The 23,517-nt window shown below is 42.1% G+C and overlaps 1 long non-coding RNA gene across 1 annotated transcript; it reads left to right on the top strand.

The window, feature by feature from the left end:
- Nucleotides 1-2,431: 2,431 nt before the first annotated feature.
- Nucleotides 2,432-23,037, top strand: LOC138670673 (uncharacterized). Its single transcript, XR_011319369.1, has 3 exons — nucleotides 2,432-2,549; nucleotides 3,490-3,573; nucleotides 23,025-23,037. It is a non-coding gene; the product is annotated as an uncharacterized lncRNA (long non-coding RNA).
- Nucleotides 23,038-23,517: the final 480 nt, after the last annotated feature.

Raw genomic sequence — 23,517 nt, 5'->3', positions numbered from 1 at the left:
CAAACGCAACATGGCGTCCAATCTCAATTCCTGTCAATTTTGCATTGAAAGGTCAAACGGCGCTCCTTCCCTTCCGAGCTCTCCCATGCGCCCAAACAATGGTTTACCCCCACATATGGGGTATCAGAGTACTCAGGACGAATTGTGCCACAACTTTTGTGGTCCAATTTCTTCTCTTACCATTGGGAAAATAAAAAATTGGGGGCGAAAAGATAATTTTTGTGAAAAAAAAATGATTTTTTATTTTTACGGTTCTGCATTATAAACTTCTGTGAAGCACTTGGTGGGTCAAAGTGCTCACCACACCTCTAGATAAGTTCCTTAGGGGATCTACTTTCCAAAATGGTGTCACTTGTGGGGGGGTTTCAATGTTTAGGCACATCAGTGGCTCTCCAAACGCAACATGGCGTCTCATCTCAATTCCTGTCAATTTTGCATTGAAAGGTCAAACGGCGCTCCTTCCCTTCCGAGCTCTCCCATGCGCCCAAACAATGGTTTACCCCCACATATGGGGTATCAGACTACTCAGGACAAATTGTGCCACAACTTTTGTGGTCCAATTTCTTCTCTTACCATTGGGAAAATAAAAAATTTGGGGCGAAAAGATAATGTTTGTGAAAAAAAATGATTTTTTATTTTTACGGTTCTGCATTATTAACTTCTGTGAAGCACTTGGTGGGTCAAAGTGCTCACCACACCTCTAGATAAGTTCCTTAGGGGGTCTACTTTCCAAAATGGTGTCACTTGTGGGGGGTTTCAATGTTTAGGCACATCAGTGGCTCTCCAAACGCAACATGGCGTCCCATCTCAATTCCAGTCAACTTTGCATTGAAAAGTCAAATGGCGCTCCTTCCCTTCCGAGCTCTGCCATGCGCACAAACTGTGGTTAACCCCCACATATGGGGTATCAGCGTACTCAGGACAAATTGTACAACAACTTTTGGGGTCCATTTTCTCCTGTTACCCTTGGCAAAATAAAACAAATTGGAGCTGAAGTAAATTTTTTGTGAAAAAAAGTTAAATGTTAATTTTTATTTAAACATTCCAAAAATTCCTGTGAAGCACCTGAAGGGTTAATAAACTTCTTGAATGTGGTTTTGAGAACCTTGAGGGGTGCAGTTTTTAGAATGGTGTCACACTTGGGTATTTTCTATCATATAGACCCCTCAAAATGACTTCAAATGAGATGTGGTCCCTAAAATAAAATGGTGTTGTAAAAATGAGAAATTGCTGGTCAACTTTTAACCCTTATAACTCCCTAACAAAAAAAAATTTTTGGTTCCAAAATTGTGCTGATGTAAAGTAGACATGTGGAAAATGTTACTTATTAAGTATTTTGTGTGACATATCTCTGTGATTTAATTGCATAAAAATTCAAAGTTGGAAAATTGCGAAATTTTCAAAATTTTCGCCAAATTTCCGTTTTTTTCACAAATAAACGCAGGTAATATCAAAGAAATGTTACCACTATCATGAAGTACAATATGTCACGAGAAAACAGTGTCAGAATCACCGGGATCCGTTGAAGCGTTCCAGAGTTATAACCTCATAAAAGGACAGTGGTCAGAATTGTAAAAATTGACCCGGTCCATAACGTGCAAACCACCCTTGGGGGTAAAGGGGTTAACAGAATAAAAATTCAAAATGTGAAAATTGCAAAATTTTCAAAATTTTCGCCAAATTTCCGTTTTTATCACAAATAAACGCAGAATTTATTGACCTAAATTTACCACTAGCATGAAGCCCAATATGTCACGAAAAAACAATCTCAGAACCGCTAGGATCCGTTGAAGCGTTCCTGAGTTATTACCTCATAAAGGGACACTGGTCAGAATTGCAAAAAACGGCAAGGTCTTTAAGGTCAAAATAGGCTGGGTCATGAAGGGGTTAATGTCAGTGTGCAGCTATTAAAGGTAAGCAACTGATTTGTAAGTAATTTCTATTAATACAGCAGAAAGAGGCTTGGATTTTATGAAACTGTTTTCTAGCAGTCTCACATTGGATGCACATTGCACATATTGAATGATACATAAGACCCCAGCCTAAGATTGGCCAGCACTCCTGGACTAGTGATTGCCCCAGGGCTGAAGTTTGCCAACCAGCCTTTGCTGGCCACCTCTAATAGACTACAGTAATGGCCAGTTGCCTAGGCAGCAAGCAGTAAATAATTGAATTAAAAATCCCCCTGATGTTGTTATTACAAGCACTTTGCAATTTTAGCTATTGTGATGAGAATAACCATTTAATGTTAAAGCTATATATCAACAAATAGATAAACCTTCATTACAACTTTTAAACAGTAGATAATTAAATGCATAATTATTTATCCAATTCAAGCCAGCAGAAATGATAACTGTTGTATATGTGTCAATGAACCTCAATTACTTGACACAATATTGCTTAAAGGGAACCTGTCACCCCCAAAATCAAAGGTGAGCTAAGCCCACTGGCATCAGGGGCTTATCTACAGCATTCTGTCATTGTAAGAAAATGGGAGGCCCTGGACCGCGACACCCATCGGACCAGAACCACAGCAGGACCGCCCCTGGGTGAGTATAATCTAACCTCTTTTCCTCATCTTTCAGGATACATCGGGGGCTTATCTACAGCATTACAGAATGCTGTAGATAAGCCCCTGATGCCGGTGAGCGTAGCTCACCTTCGATTTTGGGGGTGACAGGTTACCTTTAATCACTTCAGGGCAATGAGCTGAATAAAAACAACATAGACTCACATCAGGCAGCAGTGCCATAGCAGCAATGTCGATGCTTCAGTTACCTTTGGATGATGTGACATTGTGGTTTCAGACTTTACCAATTTGTCACAGCAAACAACAAAGTAACATAGTAACAAAGTTAGCAAGGCAGAAAAAAGAGATTTGTCCATCCAACGTCCATCCTGATGGAACATTAATGAGCTGCAGTCGATCAGTGACTGCTGATTGGCTGCAATGGTCACTTGACACAACAATGTCACATCACCCACCAGGAACAACAGCTCCAACTTTGCTGGTACTACATCACTGAGGGAGGTGAATATATACTGTTTTTATTTTTTGTGAGTATCTAAATTGATTAAGCAGGGATTGTCCAGTATTGGCCAACTTCATTAATAAATTTAGTTCCCTTTGTAGATATTTGTTTAACTTGGACCTTTTTAAAGTCTTTTGATCTATATCAATACAAGCTAAAAAAAATCACAGCGAATTACAGTAAAATATGGATAGTGAATTCTTTCCATTGGCACTGTAACTCGTGCTTTATAACATGATACCATCATTTAGTTTGGTGCTAAAACTTTTTTGAATGAAGAAATGTTGTAGTACTTTGCTACTACTATTTAATATCTTTTGGCCTATTATCTGTTAATTTCTTTCTATTAATTAATTTAGTTTCACATACCTTTTTTTTTTCAAAAAGAGCTTTTTAAAATCTTTTTAAAACTTGTTCAGTCTATAGTTAAATGTCTTTTTGCATATTTCTGATACAGCCAAAGCAGCAGACGTACAGACAACAGCAAAAAGAAGAAGAGGAAAGAAAACTGAAAGAGATGAAAGAAAAGCAACACAGAAAGGTATGTTAATACAAATGCATATTCCTAACCCATTAGACACCCAGCAATTTTTCATTATAGTGCTTATTTCCGCTACTTGTTCCAAAAGTTTTAATTTTTTACTTTTCCATCAGCATAGTTATATGATGGCTTGACGTTTGCACAACGAGTCATAATTTTGGACAACACCATTATGTAATGTAATGAAAAATGTGGTTAAATTGGTAAAAAAAAAGCAACAGAATTCTGTCCTTGTTTTTCATTTTTTGTTTTTATAAAATCAGATTTAGAAACCTCAGAGTCAGGAGGACACGCTGAATTTGAATATAGTTTTGAAAGTACCAAAAAATTAGCAAGAAGCAGAGTCATACGTAGATTAAATGGTGTACTGAAGGAAAGAAAAGCTATCAGAGTGAAGACAAAATGACGAAAGATATGTTTGATAACGATGCAATTTTGTACCCATAAGTTCCTTTAGTGTCACAACTGGAGTTACTATTCAAAGGGCTTAATTTTGTACCAGATAGGAATTTCAATCATTTGGAGCAATTTGCGACATCAATAAATTTGTAAGACTGTTAAGAGGCATTTTCTTAATGTAAATCATGAGCATAATACTGAGCAACTTCTTTCTCCAATAAATGATTGTAGAGGTTTAATGTTTTCAGAGCAGCTTGCTCGAAGGTACCACAAAAATTAAATCATGATGGCAAATTGACATTTGATAATAGCTAGGCTGATAGTATTGACTTCAAAGCAGTGGTGTTTATAGAAATCATGAGGTCCCAAACCAAAAGTCTCCAATAGCTCCTCCCTCCACACATCTCCAAAAACAAGATATTTGGTGGGGTAGGCGGATCATATCTCACAACTTTTAAAATCAGGGAGTGGGACACTCATTGTGGGCAGTATTAGGGTCCCCACAATGCCAAACACATTTTGTTGTCTCCCACTGGCAGTATGAAGGCTTCCACAGGGCTCAAACACAGTATGAGATCGTCCACACACAATACGAGGGCCTCCATAGCAGCCAACCCATGATAAGGGCCCACACACACAGTTGATAGTCCTGCATGTCATGCACACTATGAAGACAACTGGAACCACTAAACTCCACCCACAAAAAAAGGCAAACACATAAATTAGTCTTCTAAAAAAGCGCAAGCAAAATAATGAATTGACAAAAAATGGCAATGATAAATTGGGGCCTAAATAGTTTAGTTTTTTTTTTTTTAAGGAAAATATTTTAAATTTGGCAAACTTTTTTACCAAATAGCTATTTTCAAACTTTCAATGTTTACATCCTTAAACCAGATAGTAATTCCACACTAACTAATTAACAAACACTTCTCATATGTCTACATTACGTATATTAGCGTAATTTTTCAAACTTTCTTTTTTTCTTTCTTCACTAAGATGTTAGAAGGGATCAAATTTAGCGACAAGTTTCATTTGTTCAATAAAATTGCAAATCCTATTTTTTATGATTCTATTCAGTTTTTTTCAGTGACTTTGAAGAGCCTATATATTGAAAAACAAAAAAAAAACAAATAATATTTTTTAAACAAAGACTATCGGACCTCCCAAACCCGTGGTCCAAAGAAGCGAACCATTAATGTATCCAAGTTTCCTCTGCAGCTTATCGCTATAGCTTGGTGAATAAGCGGGGACACGAAGAAATTCACTCAACTCTAGAGTTGAGCGACCTTGACCTTTTTAGAGTCGAGCCGGGTTTCGCGAAACCCGACTATCTCAAAAGTCGGGTCGAGTGAAATCGGCCGATTATGACGTAAAGTCGGGATCGACCGAAACACGAAATCCAATGCAAGTCAATGGGGCAGCATAGTCGGCAGTGAGTGGGGGCCAGGAAAACACCTAGAGTGCCAATTTTAATGTCAAAACCATCCATTCTTCTTAATGAAGCTTGTCAAGCGTAATTTACCTTATAATAATTGGAAGGCATTTGAAATTGGGGGTCATTTGGCTAAAGTTGTGGTGGGTAGGGCTGGTTCAAGTAATTAGTGGGCCCAGGAAATCTGGACCACGTCACGGCAGTGGAGCAGGGAGAGGTAAGTATTTCAACTTTGCAAGTGCTGTGAACCTGAGCAAGCAGGGGGGGCCCACTCGTTGGCATTGGCACTGGCACAGGGCCCCTCAAAGTACAGCGGTGTGTTTGCACGGCGGGGGCGCCTCCCACCGGCAGCAACACTTTTGCGTACCATGAGAGGCCCTGTGCCAGTGACGTCGCCAACTAGTATTCCTCCCCCCACCTGATGAAGGAACCTGCACTTTCATCTGCACCTTCCTGTTTGTCCCCGTGTAAGGTGGTATGGTATGTGGGAAGGGGGACCTGACTTTCAGCAGGGTCACAATCTTGCAGTGTAGCGTGCACGGGAAATGTTGCGTTATGGGTCAATGTACCAGCAGACTCATCTATCACTGGCTGGGCAATGGGCAGGATGAGGAGGAAACACAGATATAGGCCCAAAGAATAAAGTGGGCTAAATGCAGTTCAAAATTGGTAACACAGGACTAATCAGGGGGCATTGCAGTGGAGGACAACTGGAATGAGAGGCTGACACAGAGAGTAGGCCCAAATCAGTAAGTAGTCGAAATGCAGTTCAAAATTGGCAACAGTAGTAAACAGGCGGCACAGCTTTGTTCAGTGGAGGAGAACAGCAAGGAGTGGCAGACACCGATAGTAGGCCCCAACCCAACTAGTAGGCCAAATGCAGTCTAACATTAACAACTACTTAACGAGCGCCTGAAAACGGAATTTCAGGACAGGAAACCAGGAGAACAGCAAGGAGTGGCAGACACCGATAGTACGCCCCAAACCAACTAGTACGCCAAATGCAGTTGTTCCGTTTAACCACAATTTAATGAGAGCCTGAAGATAGAAGTTCAGGAAAGGCAACCTGGAGAACACCTTGGAGTGGAACACACCATCTCTCTACACCCCATACCCAATTTGTAGGTCTAATGCAGCATAGTTTCCAACAACTACTAAACGAGAGCATGATGATCGAAGCATTGGCGAGGAAACCTGGGGAACACCTTGGAGTGGAACACACCATCTCTCTACACCCCATACCCAATTTGTAGGCCTAATGCAGCATAGTTTCCAACAACTACTAAACGAGAGCATGATGATCGAAGCATTGGCGAGGAAACCTGGGGAACACCTTGGAGTGGAACACACCATCTCTCTACAGTGGAACACACCATCTCTCTACACCCCATACCCAATTTGTAGGCCTAATGCAGCGTAGTTTCCAACAACTACTAAACGAGAGCAGGAAGATCGAAGCAATGGAGAGGAAACCTGGGGAACACCTTGGAGTGTAACACACCATCTCTCTACACCCCATACCCAATTTGTAGGCCTAATGCAGCGTAGTTTCCAACAACTACTAAACGAGAGCCGGAAGATCGAAGCAATGGAGAGGAAACCTGGGGAACACCTTGGAGTGTAACACACCATCTCTCTACACCCCATACCCAATTTGTAGGCCTAATGCAGCGTAGTTTCCAACAACTACTAAACGAGAGCCGGAAGATCGAAGCAATGGAGAGGAAACCTGGGGAACACCTTGGAGTGTAACACACCATCTCTCTACACCCCATACCCAATTTGTAGGCCTAATGCAGCGTAGTTTCCAACAACTACTAAACGAGAGCCGGAAGATCGAAGCAATGGAGAGGAAACCTGGGGAACACCTTGGAGTGTAACACACCATCTCTCTACACCCCATACCCAATTTGTAGGCCTAATGCAGCGTAGTTTCCAACAACTACTAAACGAGAGCATGAAGATCGAAGCAATGGAGAGGAAACCTGGGGAACACCTTGGAGTGTAACACACCATCTCTCTACACCCCATACCCAATTTGTAGGCCTAATGCAGCGTAGTTTCCAACAACTACTAAACGAGAGCATGAAGATCGAAGCAATGGAGAGGAAACCTGGGGAACACCTTGGAGTGGAACACACCATCTCTCTACACCCCATACCCAATTTGTAGGCCTAATGCAGCGTAGTTTCCAACAACTACTAAACGAGAGCATGATGATTGAAGCATTGGCGAGGAAACCTGGGGAACACCTTGGAGTGGAACACACCATCTCTCTACAGTGGAACACACCATCTCTCTACACCCCATACCCAATTTGTAGGCCTAATGCAGCGTAGTTTCCAACAACTACTAAACGAGAGCCGGAAGATCGAAGCTCAGGAAAGGCAACCTGGGGAACACCTTGGAGTGGAACACACCATCTCTCTACACCCCATACCCAATTTGTAGGCCCAATGCAGCGTAGTTTCCAACAACTACTAAATGAGAGCCGGAAGATCGAAGCTCAGGAAAGGCAACCTGGGGAACACCTTGGAGTGTAACAAACCCTCTCTCTACACCACGGAAGGGCTGATTCTTAGGAAGGAAGGCTGTCGGAAAGAAGCAGGGCGCGTCCGAGGGTGATTATATTCTTATTAGGTATATACTCACCCTCGGACGCGCCCTGCTTCTTTATTTGTAATGAATGTTTATTTGCAATGTGGTTTTGACTTACTCTATTTTTTTGGTAAATAATGATTTTATTATTTTCATTGTTTTGCATCTTCTTGGCAATAATATAAAGAAGACGCGACAGGACAACACTCGGTGGATGCCATATCTGTGTTTAAAATTGAAAAAACCTTTCAGTTAACTACTTGCAGGAGAAAGTTATTGTAGCTGGTGGCCATTTTTAGTACTGTACCAGATTTTTGTTGTATGTGTTTGTTTTTAATGTTAAAATGTCTGCATTTGATATCTCTCCAGTATTTTCTTTTTTATAAGCAACATACTTATTTTTATATTTTCTGATGTTGGTTCCAGGGGTACACGGGCAGCAGTGGTGTGGTCAGTGGAGGCCTAGTGGAAGGAGTGACCGCAGACAGGCATCGAAGGCCTAAAATAATAACACATGGCTGTAGGCAATTTTAAATTGGTTCCAGGGGTACACGGGCAGCAGTGGTGTGGTCAGTGGAGGCCTAGTGGAAGGAGTGACCGCAGACAGGCATCGAAGGCCTAAAATAATAACACATGGCTGTAGGCAATTTTAAATTGGTTCCAGGGGTACACGGGCAGCAGTGGTGTGGTCAGTGGAGGCCTAGTGGAAGGAGTGACCGCAGACAGGCATCGAAGGCCTAAAATAATAACACATGGCTGTAGGCAATTTTAAATTGGTTCCAGGGGTACACGGGCAGCAGTGGTGTGGTCAGTGGAGGCCTAGTGGAAGGAGTGACCGCAGACAGGCATCGAAGGCCTAAAATAATAACACATGGCTGTAGGCAATTTTAAATTGGTTCCAGGGGTACACGGGCAGCAGTGGTGTGGTCAGTGGAGGCCTAGTGGAAGGAGTGACCGCAGACAGGCATCGAAGGCCTAAAATAATAACACATGGCTGTAGGCAATTTTAAATTGGTTCCAGGGGTACACGGGCAGCAGTGGTGTGGTCAGTGGAGGCCTACTGGAAGGAGTGACCGCAGACAGGCATCGAAGGCCTAAAATAATAACACATGGCTGTAGGCAATTTTAAATTGGTTACAGGGGTACACGGGCAGCAGTGGTGTGGTCAGTGGAGGCCTAGTGGAAGGAGTGACCACAGACAGGCATCGAAGGCCTAACATAACAAAAATGTCAATACAATGGTATTGTCAGTGGCAGGCATTGAAGGATGTCAGCGCATAGACTAAACATTGGTGGAGCTGTGAGATAATTTTGCAAGTGGTAGAGCACTGTTTGAGCTGGGGTGGGGGGAAACTGTCTTGTGGCCGGCGGTACAGGCCCAGGGCCCCTCATATTACAACGGTGTGTCTGACGTTGGGTGCGCACCACCACCGCCAGAGACACTTTATTGTACTAGGAGGGACCCAGTGGCAGTGCCGTCGACCAAAAGCGGGCTCACCCACCTCTTCAGACAAACTGCACTCTCACGGGTGCTGTCGCCAAGTGTCGATACCACGGCCCCGTGTGGGGAGTTTGGCCATTTAGTGAGGTGTAAACATGTCGTATGCTGGACAATCAGGTGCAGAAAATTACGAGATTGGAAAAGGCATTCAGAATAGTCCACAGGCAAGACCTTTTCATAGGAAAGCTAGGTGTCAGCCGGGCAAGGTGGGGCAAAAGATTTCGAAACCCAGTTGTGGTTCATTTTAATGAAGGTTAGATCATCTACATTTTGGGTAGCCAGACGAGTCCTTTTTTCTGTTAGTATTGAACCTGCAGCACTGAATACTCTTTCTGATAGGACACTAGCTGCCGGGCAAGCAAGCTCCTGCAATGCATATTCTGCCAATTCTGGCCAAGTGTCTAATTTTGATGCCCAGTAATCAAATGGGAATGACGGTTGAGGGAGAACATCGATAAGGGATGAAAAATAGTTTGTAACCATACTGGACAAATGTTGTCTCCTGTCACTTTGAATTGATGCTGCAGTACCTGTCCTGTCTGCGGTCATAGCAAAATCACTCCACAACCTGGTCAGAAAACCCCTCTGGCCAACGCCACTTCTGATTTCTGCCCCTCTAACTCCTCTGGTCTGCTGGCCCCTGCAGCTCGTGTGAGAACGATCACGGGCGCTGTGTGCAGGGAATGCCAGAAGCAAACGGTCAACAAGAGTTGATTGTTTGGTTGCTAATATTAGTTCCAAGTTCTCATGTGGCATTATATTTTGCAATTTGACTTTATAGCGAGGATCAAGGAGGCAGGCCAACCAGTAATCGTCATCATTCATCATTTTAGTTATGCGTGTGTCCCTTTTGAGGATACGTAAGGCATAATCCGCCATGTGGGCCAAAGTTCCAGTTCTCAAATCTGCGGTTGTGCTTGGTTGAGGGGCAGTTTCAGGCAAATCCACGTCACTTGTGTCCCTCCAAAAACCAGAACCCGGCCTTGCCGCGCCACCAATTTCCAGTGGCCCCGGAAAAGCTTCCTCATTAAAAATATAATCATCCCCATCATCCTCCTCGTCCTCCTCCTCCTCTTCGCCCGCTACCTCGTCCTGTACACTGCCCTGGCCAGACAATGGCTGACTGTCATCAAGGCTTTCCTCTTCCTCAGCTGCAGACGCCTGATCCTTTATGTGCGTCAAACTTTGCATCAGCAGACGCATTAGGGGGATGCTCATGCTTATTATGGCGTTGTCTGCACTAACCAGCCGTGTGCATTCCTCAAAACACTGAAGGACTTGACACATGTCTTGAATCTTCGACCACTGCACACCTGACAACTCCATGTCTGCCATCCTACTGCCTGCCCGTGTATGTGTATCCTCCCACAAAAACATAACAGCCCGCCTCTGTTCACACAGTCTCTGAAGCATGTGCAGTGTTGAGTTCCACCTTGTTGCAACGTCTATGATTAGGCGATGCTGGGGAAGGTTCAAAGAACGCTGATAGGTCTGCATACGGCTGGAGTGTACGGGCGAACGGCGGATATGTGAGCAAAGTCCACGCACTTTGAGGAGCAGGTCGGATAACCCCGGATAACTTTTCAGGAAGCACTGCACCACCAGGTTTAAGGTGTGAGCCAGGCAAGGAATGTGTTTCAGTTGGGAAAGGGAGATGGCAGCCATGAAATTCCTTCCGTTATCACTCACTACCTTGCCTGCCTCAAGATCTACAGTGCCCAGCCACGACTGCGTTTCTTTCTGCAAGAACTCGGACAGAACTTCCGCGGTGTGTCTGTTGTCGCCCAAACACTTCATAGCCAATACAGCCTGCTGACGTTTGCCAGTAGCTGCCCCATAATGGGAGACCTGGTGTGCAACAGTGGCAGCTGCGGATGGAGTGGTTGTGCGACTGCGGTCTGTGGACGAGCTCTCGCTTCTGCAGGAGGACGAAGAGGAGGAGGAGGGGGTGCGAACGGCTACAGCCAATTGTTTCCTAGACCGTGGGCTAGGCAGAACTGTCCCAAACTTGCTGTCCCCTGTGGACCCTGCATCCACCACATTTACCCAGTGTGCCGTGATGGACACGTAACGTCCCTGGCCATGCCTACTGGTCCATGCATCTGTTGTCAGGTGCACCTTTGTGCTCACAGATTGCCTGAGTGCATGGACGATGCGCTCTTTAACATGCTGGTGGAGGGCTGGGATGGCTTTTCTGGAAAAAAAGTGTCGACTGGGTAGCTCGTAGCGTGGTACAGCGTAGTCCATCAGGGCTTTGAAAGCTTCGCTTTCAACTAACCGGTAGGGCATCATCTCTAACGAGATTAGTCTAGCTATGTGTGCGTTCAAACCCTGTGTACGCGGATGCGAGGCTAAGTACTTCCTTTTTCTAACCATAGTCTCATGTAGGGTGAGCTGGACTGGAGAGCTGGAGATCGTGGAACTAGCGGGGGTGCCGGTGGACATGGCAGACTGAGAGACGGTGGGAGATGGTATTGTTGCCACCGGTGCCCTAGATGCAGTGTTTCCTACTACGAAACTGGTGATTCCCTGACCCTGACTGCTTTGGCCTGGCAAAGAAACCTGCACAGATACTGCAGGTGGTGCGGAAAATGGTGGCCCTACACTGCCGGAAGGGATGTTGCGTTGCTGACTAGCTTCATTGGCCGAGGGTGCTACAACCTTAAGGGACGTTTGGTAGTTAGTCCAGGCTTGCAAATGCATGGTGGTTAAATGTCTATGCATGCAACTTGTATTGAGACTTTTCAGATTCTGTCCTCTGCTTAAGGTAGTTGAACATTTTTGACAGATGACTTTGCGCTGATCAATTGGATGTTGTTTAAAAAAATGCCAGACTGCACTCTTTCTAGCATCGGATACCTTTTCAGGCATTGCAGACTGAGCTTTAACCGGATGGCCACGCTGTCCTCCAACAGGTTTTGGCTTTGCCACGCGTTTTGGGCAAGATACGGGCCCGGCAGATGGAACCTGTTGCGATGTTGATGCCTGCTGCGGCCCCTCCTCCTCCGCTTCAGAACTGCTGCCGCCTGCACCCTGTTCCCCCAATGGCTGCCAATCGGGGTCAAGAACTGGGTCATCTATTACCTCTTCTTGTAGCTCGTGTGCAACTTCGTCTGTGTCACCGTGTCGGTCGGTGGTATAGCGTTCGTGATGGGGCAACATAGTCTCATCAGGGTCTGATTCTTGATCAGCACCCTGCGAGGGCAATGTTGTGGTCTGAGTCAAAGGACCAGCATAGTAGTCTGGCTGTGGCTGTGCATCAGTGCACTCCATGTCAGATTCAACTTGTAATGGGCATGGACTGTTAACTGCTTCACTTTCTAAGCCAGGGACGGTATGTGTAAAGAGCTCCATGGAGTAACCCGTTGTGTCGCCTGCTGCATTCTTCTCTGTTGTTGTTTTTGCTGAAGAGGACAAGGAAGCGACTTGTCCCTGACCGTGAACATCCACTAACGACGCGCTGCTTTGACATTTACCAGTTTCACGAGAGGAGGCAAAAGAGCTAGAGGCTGAATCAGCAAGATAAGCCAAAACTTGCTCTTGCTGCTCCGGCTTTAAAAGCGGTTTTCCTACTCCCAGAAAAGGGAGCGTTCGAGGCCTTGTGTAGCCAGATGACGAACCTGGCTCCACAGCTCCAGACTTAGGTGCAATATTTTTTTTCCCATGACCAGCTGATGCTCCACCACTACCACTACCCTCATTACCAGCTGACAATGAACGCCCCCGGCCACGACCTCTTCCACCATACTTCCTCATTGTTTTAAAAACGTAAACAAACCAACGGTATTTGTTGCTGTCACACAAATTACACGGTGAGCTATAACTTCAGTATGATTTAGCTACCCCTTTACAGGTGAGTGAGACCACAACGAAAATCAGGCACAATGTTACACACTCTGTTGTTGGTGGCAACAAATGAGAGAGATGCCACACACGCAGGACTGTCACTGAAGCACAAATGTAAATATTAATCTCCCACTGATTTGATTTTTTTTTTTTTTAAGGGAGACTTTAGGAAAAAAAATAATAGAATAAAATGATTTTTTCAGGAAGAATTTAGAAACCAAATAAAATAAAATGATTTTTTCAGGGAGAATTTAGAAAACAAATAAAACAAAAAAAGGCTTTCTATGGCCCACTGAGTGAGAGATGACGCACACAGGAGTCAGGAGTGGCACACAAGCCCAGAGGCCAATATTTATCTCCCACTGATTGATGTAGTGATTTTTTCAGGTAGATTTTGGAACCCAAATCAAGCTAAAAAAATAATAGGCTTTCTATGGCCCACAATTGGAGAGAGAGAGAGAGAGATGGCACACCCAGGAGTCAAGACTGGCACACAAGCAGAAAGGGCAATATTAATCTCCCACTGATTTGTTTTTTTTTGTTTGTTTTTTCAGGGAGACTTTAGGAAAAAAAAAATAGAATAAAATGATTTTTTCAGGAAGAATTTAGAAACCAAAGAAAATAAAATGATTTTTTCAGGGAGAATTTAGAAAACAAATAAAACAAAAAAAGGCTTTCTATGGCCCACTGAGTGAGAGATGCCGCACACAGGAGTCAGGAGTGGCACACAAGCCCAGAGGCCAATATTTATCTCCCACTGATTGATGTAGTGATTTTTTCAGGTAGATTTTGGAACCCAAATCAAGCTAAAAAAAATAATAGGCTTTCTATGGCCCACAATTGGAGAGAGACAGAGAGATGGCACACCCAGGAGTCAAGACTGGCACACAAGCAGAAAGGGCAATATTAATCTCCCACTGATTTGTTTTTTTTTTTTCAGGGAGATTTTAGGAAAAAAAAAATAGAATAAAATGATTTTTTCAGGAAGAATTTAGAAACCAAATAAAATAAAATGATTTTTTCAGGGAGAATTTAGAAAACAAATAAAACAAAAAAAGGCTTTCTATGGCCCACTGAGTGAGAGATGACGCACACAGGAGTCAGGAGTGGCACACAAGCCCAGAGGCCAATATTTATCTCCCACTGATTGATGTAGTGATTTTTTCAGGTAGATTTTGGAACCCAAATCAAGCTAAAAAAATAATAGGCTTTCTATGGCCCACAATTGGAGAGAGAGTGAGAGATAACGCACACAGGAGTCAGGAGTGGCACACAAGCCCAGAGGCCAATATTTATCTCCCACTTTTTTTTTTTTGTTCCAGGGAAAATTTATAAACCCAATAAAAAAAATAATAAATAGGCTTTCTATGGCCCACTATCTGAGAGACAGAGAGAGATGGCACGCTTAAGACTGGCACACAAGCCCAAAGGCCAATATTAATCTCCCTTTTTCTTTTAAGGGAGAATTTATAAAACCAAAAAAAAATAAATAAATAGGCTTTCTATGGCCCACTATTTGTGAGAGAGATGGCACGCTCAGGACTGGCACACAAGCCCAGAGGCCAATATTAATCTCCCACTTTTTTTTTTTTTTTCCAGGGAAAATTTATAAACCCAATAAAAAAAAAAATAAATAAATAGGCTTTCTATGACCCACTATCTGAGAGGAGAGGGATGGCACTCTTAGGACTGGCACACAAGCCCAAAGGCCAATATTAATCTCTCACTGATTGATTTATTGATTTTTTCAGGTAGAATTTAGAACCCAAATAAAGCAAAAAAAAAAAAAAAGGGCTTTCTATGGCCCACTGAGTGAGTGATGATGCACACAGGAGTCAGGAGTGGCACACAAGCCCTGAGGCCAATATTTTTCTCCCACTGATTGATGTAGTGATTTTTTCAGGTAGATTTTAGAACCAAAATCAAGCAAAAAAATAAATAGGCTTTCTATGGCCCACTGAGTGAGTGATGATGCACACAGAAGTCAAGAGTGGCACACAAGCCCTGAGGCCAATATTTTTCTCCCACTGATTGATGTAGTGATTTTTTCAGGTAGATTTTATAACCCAAATCAAGCAAAAAAATAAATAGGCTTTCTATGGCCCACTGAGTGCGAGATGACACAGACAGGGATGGCACTCTAGCAGAAATGTCAATCTTAATCTCCCACACAAAAAAAAAAAAACAGGGAGTGTCCTTCAATTACTATCTCCCTGCAGTAATCTCAGCCAGGTATGGCAGGCAGCAATAAGGAGTGGACTGATGCACAAATTAAATAAAAAGTGTGTACAAACCAAAAAGATAGCTGTGCAGAAAGGAAGGAACAAGAGGATTTGTGCTTTGAAAAAAGCAGTTGGTTTGCACAGCGGCGTACACACAGCAATGCAGCTATCAGGGAGCCTTCTAGGGCAGCCCAATGAGCTACAGCGCTGAGGGGGAAAAAAAAAAAATGTAGCTTCCACTGTCCCTGCACACCGAAGGTGGTGTTGGGCAGTGGAAATCGCTACAGCACAAGCGGTTTGGTGGTTAATGGACCCTGCCTAACGCTATCCCTGCTTCTGACGAAGCGGCAGCAACCTCTCCCTAAGCTCAGATCAGCAGCAGTAACATGGCGGTCGGCGGGAACGCCCCTTTATAGCCCCTGTGACGCCGCAGACAGCAAGCCAATCACTGCAATGCCCTTCTCTAAGATGGTGGGGACCAGGACCTATGTCATCACGCTGCCCACACTCTGCGTTTACCTTCATTGGCTGAGAAATGGCGCTTTTCGCGTCATTGAAACGCGACTTTGGCGCGAAAGTCGCGTACCGCATGGCCGACCCCGCACAGGGGTCGGATCGGGTTTCATGAAACCCGACTTTGCCAAAAGTCGGCGACATTTGAAAATGAACGACCCGTTTCGCTCAACCCTACTCAACTCTAATCACAATTATGGATCAGACCTCTCAGAGGACAATAAAACTTTCACAGTCCCTATCTATAAACTCCCAATATTTACTACCACAACTGTTTCTCCCCATCCCCCAGTTCTGCTTCATGTCACTTGTCTTATTTACTGCATTATTCCTGTGTTCTGTTGAGTACAAATATGCACCTCTTCACATTTTGTTTCATACAAAGCCTGATGCAGAGACTTGAGTAGTCAGAACTAGCAAAAGTGTGAAGTAAGTCACACTTATACAGTACCCTCTGGGATATCAGTAAAGTATAGCAAGCAGGGTCTCTGTGATGACCTGGTGGTTAAGAGGCCACACTGATATGACCTGGTGGCTAAAACGCAACATGGAGCGAGCTCTGAGAAGGTGGTATCTCTACTGACCGCAGTCCCTAATCCTAACAACAACACCAGAAATAGCCGTGGGATGTTCCTGACTCTCCCTAGACACCTCTTCACAGCCTAAGAAATAACTACCCCTAAAGAAGGAAATAGAAAGCTATGTTGCCTCAGAGAAAACCCCCAAAAGGAAAGATAGCCCCCCACAAATATTGACTGTGAAAGGAGAGGGAAATGACGTACTCAGAAATGAAATCAGAATTCAGCAAAGGAGGCCAATACTAAACTAGATAGACAGAGAGAAAAGGATACTGTGCAGTCAGTATAAAAAACTACAAAATCCACGCAGAGTTTACAAAAATGAACTCCACACCGACTCATGGTGTGGAGGGGCAAATCTGCTTTCCCAGAGCTTCCAGCTAGCCTGAATAAGACATAGTGACAAGCTGGACAAAAAGAGACATATTTGCAAAGCAATAGAGTCCAAACAAATGGACAAACAAAAACTAGCAAAAACTTATATGGACTGGCCATATGAAAATTCCAAGGAGAGAACCAAATCCAACCAAGAACATTGACAGCAGGCATGGACTAAAGCCCAGAGCAGGTTTAAATAACAAACCCAGGCAAGGCGATTAGTGAAGGCAGCTGCTACAGCTACCTAAAGGAGCAGCAGTTCCACTCGAAACCACCAGAGGGAGCCCAAGGGCAGAACTCACAAAAATACCATTAGCAACCACAGGAGGGAGCTCCAGAACGGAATTCACAACAGGTCTCCCAATAAAATAAAACTTAACTTTTATTCACTAAAATAAAATGGACAAACTAACATGACACAAATGACACGTGTGTAAAGTGCTCGTGCAAACCAGTGCTCAAGATTAAAAATTGGTTTGATCTCACCAATAGGAATGGACAAACTTCCACAGCAGGTTCCTCCTATTTCCTTCTTTGAATATGAAGGGATGGAGAGGGGGAAGTGGGTTTTTCTGAACTCCCTGTAGTGCCCCTTGTGTTGCTCCTGTCCTAACAAGGACAGCCCCATGTGAACCCTGCTAGGGACAACCACCATCCACTAAATATGAAAAATAGATTTCCCTACCAAGACCTGAGTAGTCTCGAAAGCTGATATTTGTTACCAACTTTTCAGTTAGCCATTAAAAGGTATCAACCGCTGAGGACTGTCAAATGTTAATATTCTAGTATGTAGTTGTGCACATGGGTACACTAAATGTACATTGGAGTTGTAGGGCTAGAATATCTTCATGCTCCCTACACCACAAGTCATATTAGATAAGGTGACGCAGGAAACTCACTAAAATGCAAAATAGGTACCATATTTTCTGGTGTATAAGACGACTGGGCGTATAAGACGACCCCCAACCTTTCCATATAAAATATGGAATTTGGGATATACCCGCCGTATAAGACGGGGGTCATCTTATACGCCCAGTCATCTTATACGGCGTGTGCGGTGCGTATGGTTCCCAGGGTCTGGAGGAGAGGAGACTCTCCTTAAGGCCCTGGGATCCATATTCATGTAAAAAATAAAGAATAAAAATAAAAAATATGGATATAGTCACCCTCTGATGGCCCCTGGCTCTCAGCGTTGCATGCGGCGGCCTCTGTTCCTAAGAATGCATTGAGCGTAGGACCTGCGATAACGTCGCGTGACCGCAACGTCATCGCAGGTCCTCTGCTCAATGCATTCTTAGGAACGGAGGCTGCCGTTTGCAACGCTGAGAGCCAGGGTCCGTCGGAGGGGTGAGTATATCCATATTTTTTATTTTTATTCTTTATTTTTTACGTGAATATGGATCCCAGGGCCTGAAGGAGAGTCTCCTCTCCTTCAGACCCTGGGAGCCATCCAGGATCGCTCCCTGCACACGCCGTACCCGGCGTATAAGACGACCCCCGACTTTTGAGACGATTTTCAGGGGTTAAAAAGTCATCTTATACGCCGGAAAATACGGTATATATTTTAGTGAAAATTTCTTTTTACGGCTTCATTATCCTCAGTGGTTAAGTAATATGAAAGGGTGTGCTCAATTTTTAGGCACTTCCTTTATCTCTTTTTTTTGCATCCTTAAACTGGAAGTGATAAGAACATTGAAAGAAAAGTCAGTATTTAGCAATGGTGCTATGGATTCTGTTGTATAACACTAAAGATGGTGATAGTGTGAGACTTCTCCTCACAAGCACGTAAATCATATAATCTCCTCACAAGCACGTAAATCATATAATCTAACAGATTATCCCTTATTAAAGGGAATCAGCAGATTTTTGCTATTTAATCTAAGAGGTAGCATGCCGTAATATAGAGATCCTGATTCCAGGGATGTGTCACTAACTAGGTTGTGTGTCGTAGCTTCAATACAATAAGTTTATCAGCAGGAGATTATCACTGCCAAACTAGATCTCACATGTAGGCTAGTCAAATTAATCTATGTAACCCCATCCTCACCACTGATTGGCCACTTACTAACCATATAAAGGATACATAGGAAGCTGTCAATCAGTGGTGTGAGCTGAATTATACCCAGTTCAGTATTCTGAGCACTGCTGCATTTACAGCAGGGAAAACAGAAAGTCTATCAAACTACACCAACTAGCCCAAATTACATTTCTGGAATCAGGGTTTCTGCCCTTACATCATGCTGCTCTCAGTTGACATAGCAAAAACCTGATGACAGATTCCCTTTATTGGTTTTATAGCATTGAAAATTGCCCAAGTAAAATAAAACACATTTACCAGCTAATATTGTATATTTCACGGATTGTGGGCTCATCTTGTGTTTTTCCTCTCGCCATTAGTCAGTTTAGTAACTTGACCCTGTCGGGTGTTTTTGATTTTGGCATACAACTGTTGTGTATATTGAAATTCTAACATAAATTCCCCAGCAACTGACACATAAAATTGATTAGTTTTGTTAGCTAACCTTTATTTTCCTGAGCATTTATAAATCTGTCACCAAGGTGTTATTGCATTAACATCTGTCAGCTGCTCACATTTACCGTCCTTGTTCCAGAAAGACACAGCTTTTTCTCTACTTAATATTGCATTAGGCTCATCTCACAAGGTTTTTTTTTACCCATTGCATCAATCATTCTCCTCTCCTGTGATGTATCTTTTATGTTTCTTTCAAACCATTTTTCTTTTTTGCATTACCCTAATCATCCTGATGACTGGCTTCCACATTTGTTAAATCACCTTTTATTCTTCTTGGTGTTTCATCAACTTCAAATAATCCTCTGGCTATTTCCAGAGTGACATGAGCTTTTTAACTTCTGTTTTTAAGCTGTAATGATATTTCTTCTCACGCTTAATATGAAATTCTAACAGTTTTATGCCTGGTATGTGAATAACACTTCTCTGCCATTGCACTGATGTAACCGGCATTAACTTTATGAAAATTAGTGAAAATGAAGAGTTCTTGTTCTTTTCTAACAGTGCAATATTCTATACAACAGATGCAGTTGCATTTCATGTTACTCTATGTGAATGTAAAAGTACATGTAGAACCAGTAGGTGTCGGTGAATAATCATTGTTGAAAAGAAACACGGTTCATCACGAGTATAAAAAAAAAGAGTTTTCTCATTCCAGACACACATAATCACCTCGTATGACCCCATGTGTTTAGACATTCCTGTTCAGCATGTCATAGCAAAATCTATGTACCTTTGATTAAACTTCAAGGTTATGACTGATGTTATTTTTGCTATTTATCATTAATAATTTAGGATTATTATTAATTAGGTATTCCTACTTACAATACTGGTCTTCTGTCAGTTGAGACACAGGTCTCGAGAGCAGTGTTTCTTCAGATTGCAGACCTCACACATTTATTTATTTTACTCCTTATTATAGCACCATCATGTTACACAGGTCTTCACAAACATTATCATCACTGTCCCCGTTGAGTCTCACAATATAAATTCTCTATCAGTATGTCGTTGAAGTATGGGAGGAAACCAGAGTACTTGGAAGAAAGCCATGCAAACATGGGGAAAAAATACAAACTCCTTGCACTTTGAAGTTCTTAACTACTTGTGTCTACTATTGTGTCCTTTTTCTCTGGTCCTCGCTTACGGTTCCACTAATGATAATTTCTGATACAACTCATTGCCTCAGCTCAGGAAAGCTGGTTTCCTGTCTAAACTAACATTAGACTGTAAACCAATATGTCAAAAAGTGTTTGTAAACTGAAAAGTTGATTTCCATAACTACCTTTGTTGTGCATAGGTAGTACTGCTGATAAGGCTGGAGAAAAGTACTAGTATTAGAGATGAGCAGATCAATCAATTTGCAGAGGATCGCGTTCATCTTGAATTTCCTGAAATTCACGGTTTTATGAAAATTTGAAGATTTTGAGATTTGATTTGCAGTTAGCAAAAAACAAACGAAAAAAACTGCCCAACAGCATTTTCCACACAGTAAAAGCATCAGATCAAAGAGCAGGCAGACGTCATTTTCCATACAAAATGCCTGCAGCTATGACGTCTTTTGGATAATCATACCTTGTACAGGTAGGTCAGTATCTGGGCCATTAGAGATCAGTGATTTCTAGTGGAGCACAGTTTGTATGCCAGAATCATTTTCCATCTCCAAGTTACTGGAAAAGTATCTGTCTCCTGTAGAGTGTCAGCGATGTACTCCCTCCTCTCCCCCACATGCATTATATGAGCAATTACAAGCCTTTCAGTTGTTGTTGTTGTTATTATTATTATTATTATTTTGAGGGAAAAATTTGGCAAGATCAGTAAATTAGAATTTCAAAAGATCTGCTTATATCTAGCTAGTATGTTACTGCAATATATGGTAGGATAATATATTTTGTCTTTAGACAATAAAGAAGGAAAGTAAGAATTCTGTACTGAACATCCATCTGAAAAGGAGATCTAGAGGACTGTGAAGACCTGTCTAGTCATAGCACCGAGCTAACCAACACTCCTAATGGTCACAAATAAAAAGTTAAATACATCAAGTGTCTTACATAGGTCATCATCTCTATACTGACTTGGCCAATTGCAAGAAATGGATGGTGACAATATTCTTATAATATTAATATATTGTGACTAGTGATGGGTGAGCGTGTTCGGCACTGATCGATACTTGAGACTCAATCATTTCAGTCATCGATCAACACTAATTGTGACCATATAGGTGGAGAAAAAAAAAGACAACTGTCAGTCAGGAGGGCATTTATTTGATCTAAGATCCAGTGCTATGTATTTTAGATAATATAAAAGGGTAGACCAATAAATGTATTTATTTTACTTACATATGCATGCCATGTGATATATTTTATTAAATATTTAAGCATAAATCTTCATAGGAAGCCATGATACCGGGACAATCCATATTGATCAATATACACTTTACTATAAAATATTATTCACTTTTCTGTTGCAAAATTAGTCTACTCCTATTTTGACCTTCACATTTGTATATTGATTTGGCAATAGCATATACACTATACCTGTAGAAGACATTTTATTCAAATATTTAACACTCTAGATCACAATATCATTTAGTTTTTTGATTCATGTGAACTTTTACTTAAAATTATAGCTTATTTTTCAAGTTAGAAAATTCCACTTTTAAATACCTAATAAACCGCCACCATAACTTTAAATGATTTTAATTATGTATTAAAACAAAATCATTTATGTGTTTTAATAAAGTTGCTCTCTTTTAAAAAATGACTTTTAAGCGAGGCTTGTTATATACAATTGAGATAAGACTAGTCCAGTGGGGTGTTGATCCCCCAGTCTAGTCCGACCTTGGATCATGTAATCACGGGAACATGATTGACATCCTCCAAACATTGACTTCATCGGTGGGTCACTGATAATCTCTGCCGTGTGCATAACTTTCTGCCTGCCTGAGAATGCTCAGTGTGCCGATGAAGCTGGGGAGCGTACACCCAACTTCATTGTGCATTCCCAGGCAGGCAGAAAGTCACGTACATACAAGAGATTTGTGGCAACTCAGTGATGAAACCCAGGTGTAGAGGATGTCAATCATACACTAGTGATTATAGAATCTGAGGTTGGACTAGTCTGGGAGAATTAACAACTCGTAACTAGACCGGCGTTGAATCAATATATATTTTATTCAGCATGTGATGATATGCACATGAGATCTAAAAGCCATTTTCAAATATATCAAACATCCATTACGAAAGAATTTAAAGTTGCGGTGCAGAAGAAATTTCTTATTTCATAATGTAACTCTTTATTTTAATAAACTCACCAATATTTATCAGTCATTGCTGCCTTCACACACTTACAAGCAGCGAAGTGGTGATGGTGGAAGCCGAAGGAAATTGGTCGATTTTTAGCTTTACTTCAACCTAATTGTGAGAATGGTTAATAGGAAAATATTTTGTTATTCTAGACTGAATTGTTACAAATGCATGAAGAACAAAGAAGACTGTCTCAAGAGAAGGAACATAGGAGGTATAATGTTTCAAGACTTTTACTGTATAGTAGTTGTAAGCAGTGTGTACATATACAATACTAACATGAAGTTTGCAGTCACCTGCAGTATGGGTTATTAGGATATTGCATGTGCAGCAGTTCTGTTTATGTGTTAATGTGCACAGAATCCAATATTATACTTTACTGAATTGGTAGTTATGCCAATCACTCCTTATATATTTCCATTATATATTAATTTAGAAAAGCTTTGCATTTCTGCTTGATATTACTGTTATTATTGTTTAACATGAAGTATATGACACCATATGGCAGAAATTTAAACAGACTTCCAAATGCAAAAGATTGATTAAGAGACATTCCTTTTCATAGGATAGATGCAATTCTCACCATCTTTTCGGATTATATTGGTTTGGCACAATACAATTAGTGTTTACTGCTACTTTTGTGAT

This window comes from Ranitomeya imitator, chromosome 3, assembly GCF_032444005.1.
Source record: "Ranitomeya imitator isolate aRanImi1 chromosome 3, aRanImi1.pri, whole genome shotgun sequence".
Classification (NCBI taxonomy): Eukaryota; Metazoa; Chordata; class Amphibia; order Anura; family Dendrobatidae; genus Ranitomeya; species Ranitomeya imitator.
Note: the sequence above shows the minus strand (reverse complement) of the source record. Positions and strands in the feature narration are given on the sequence as shown.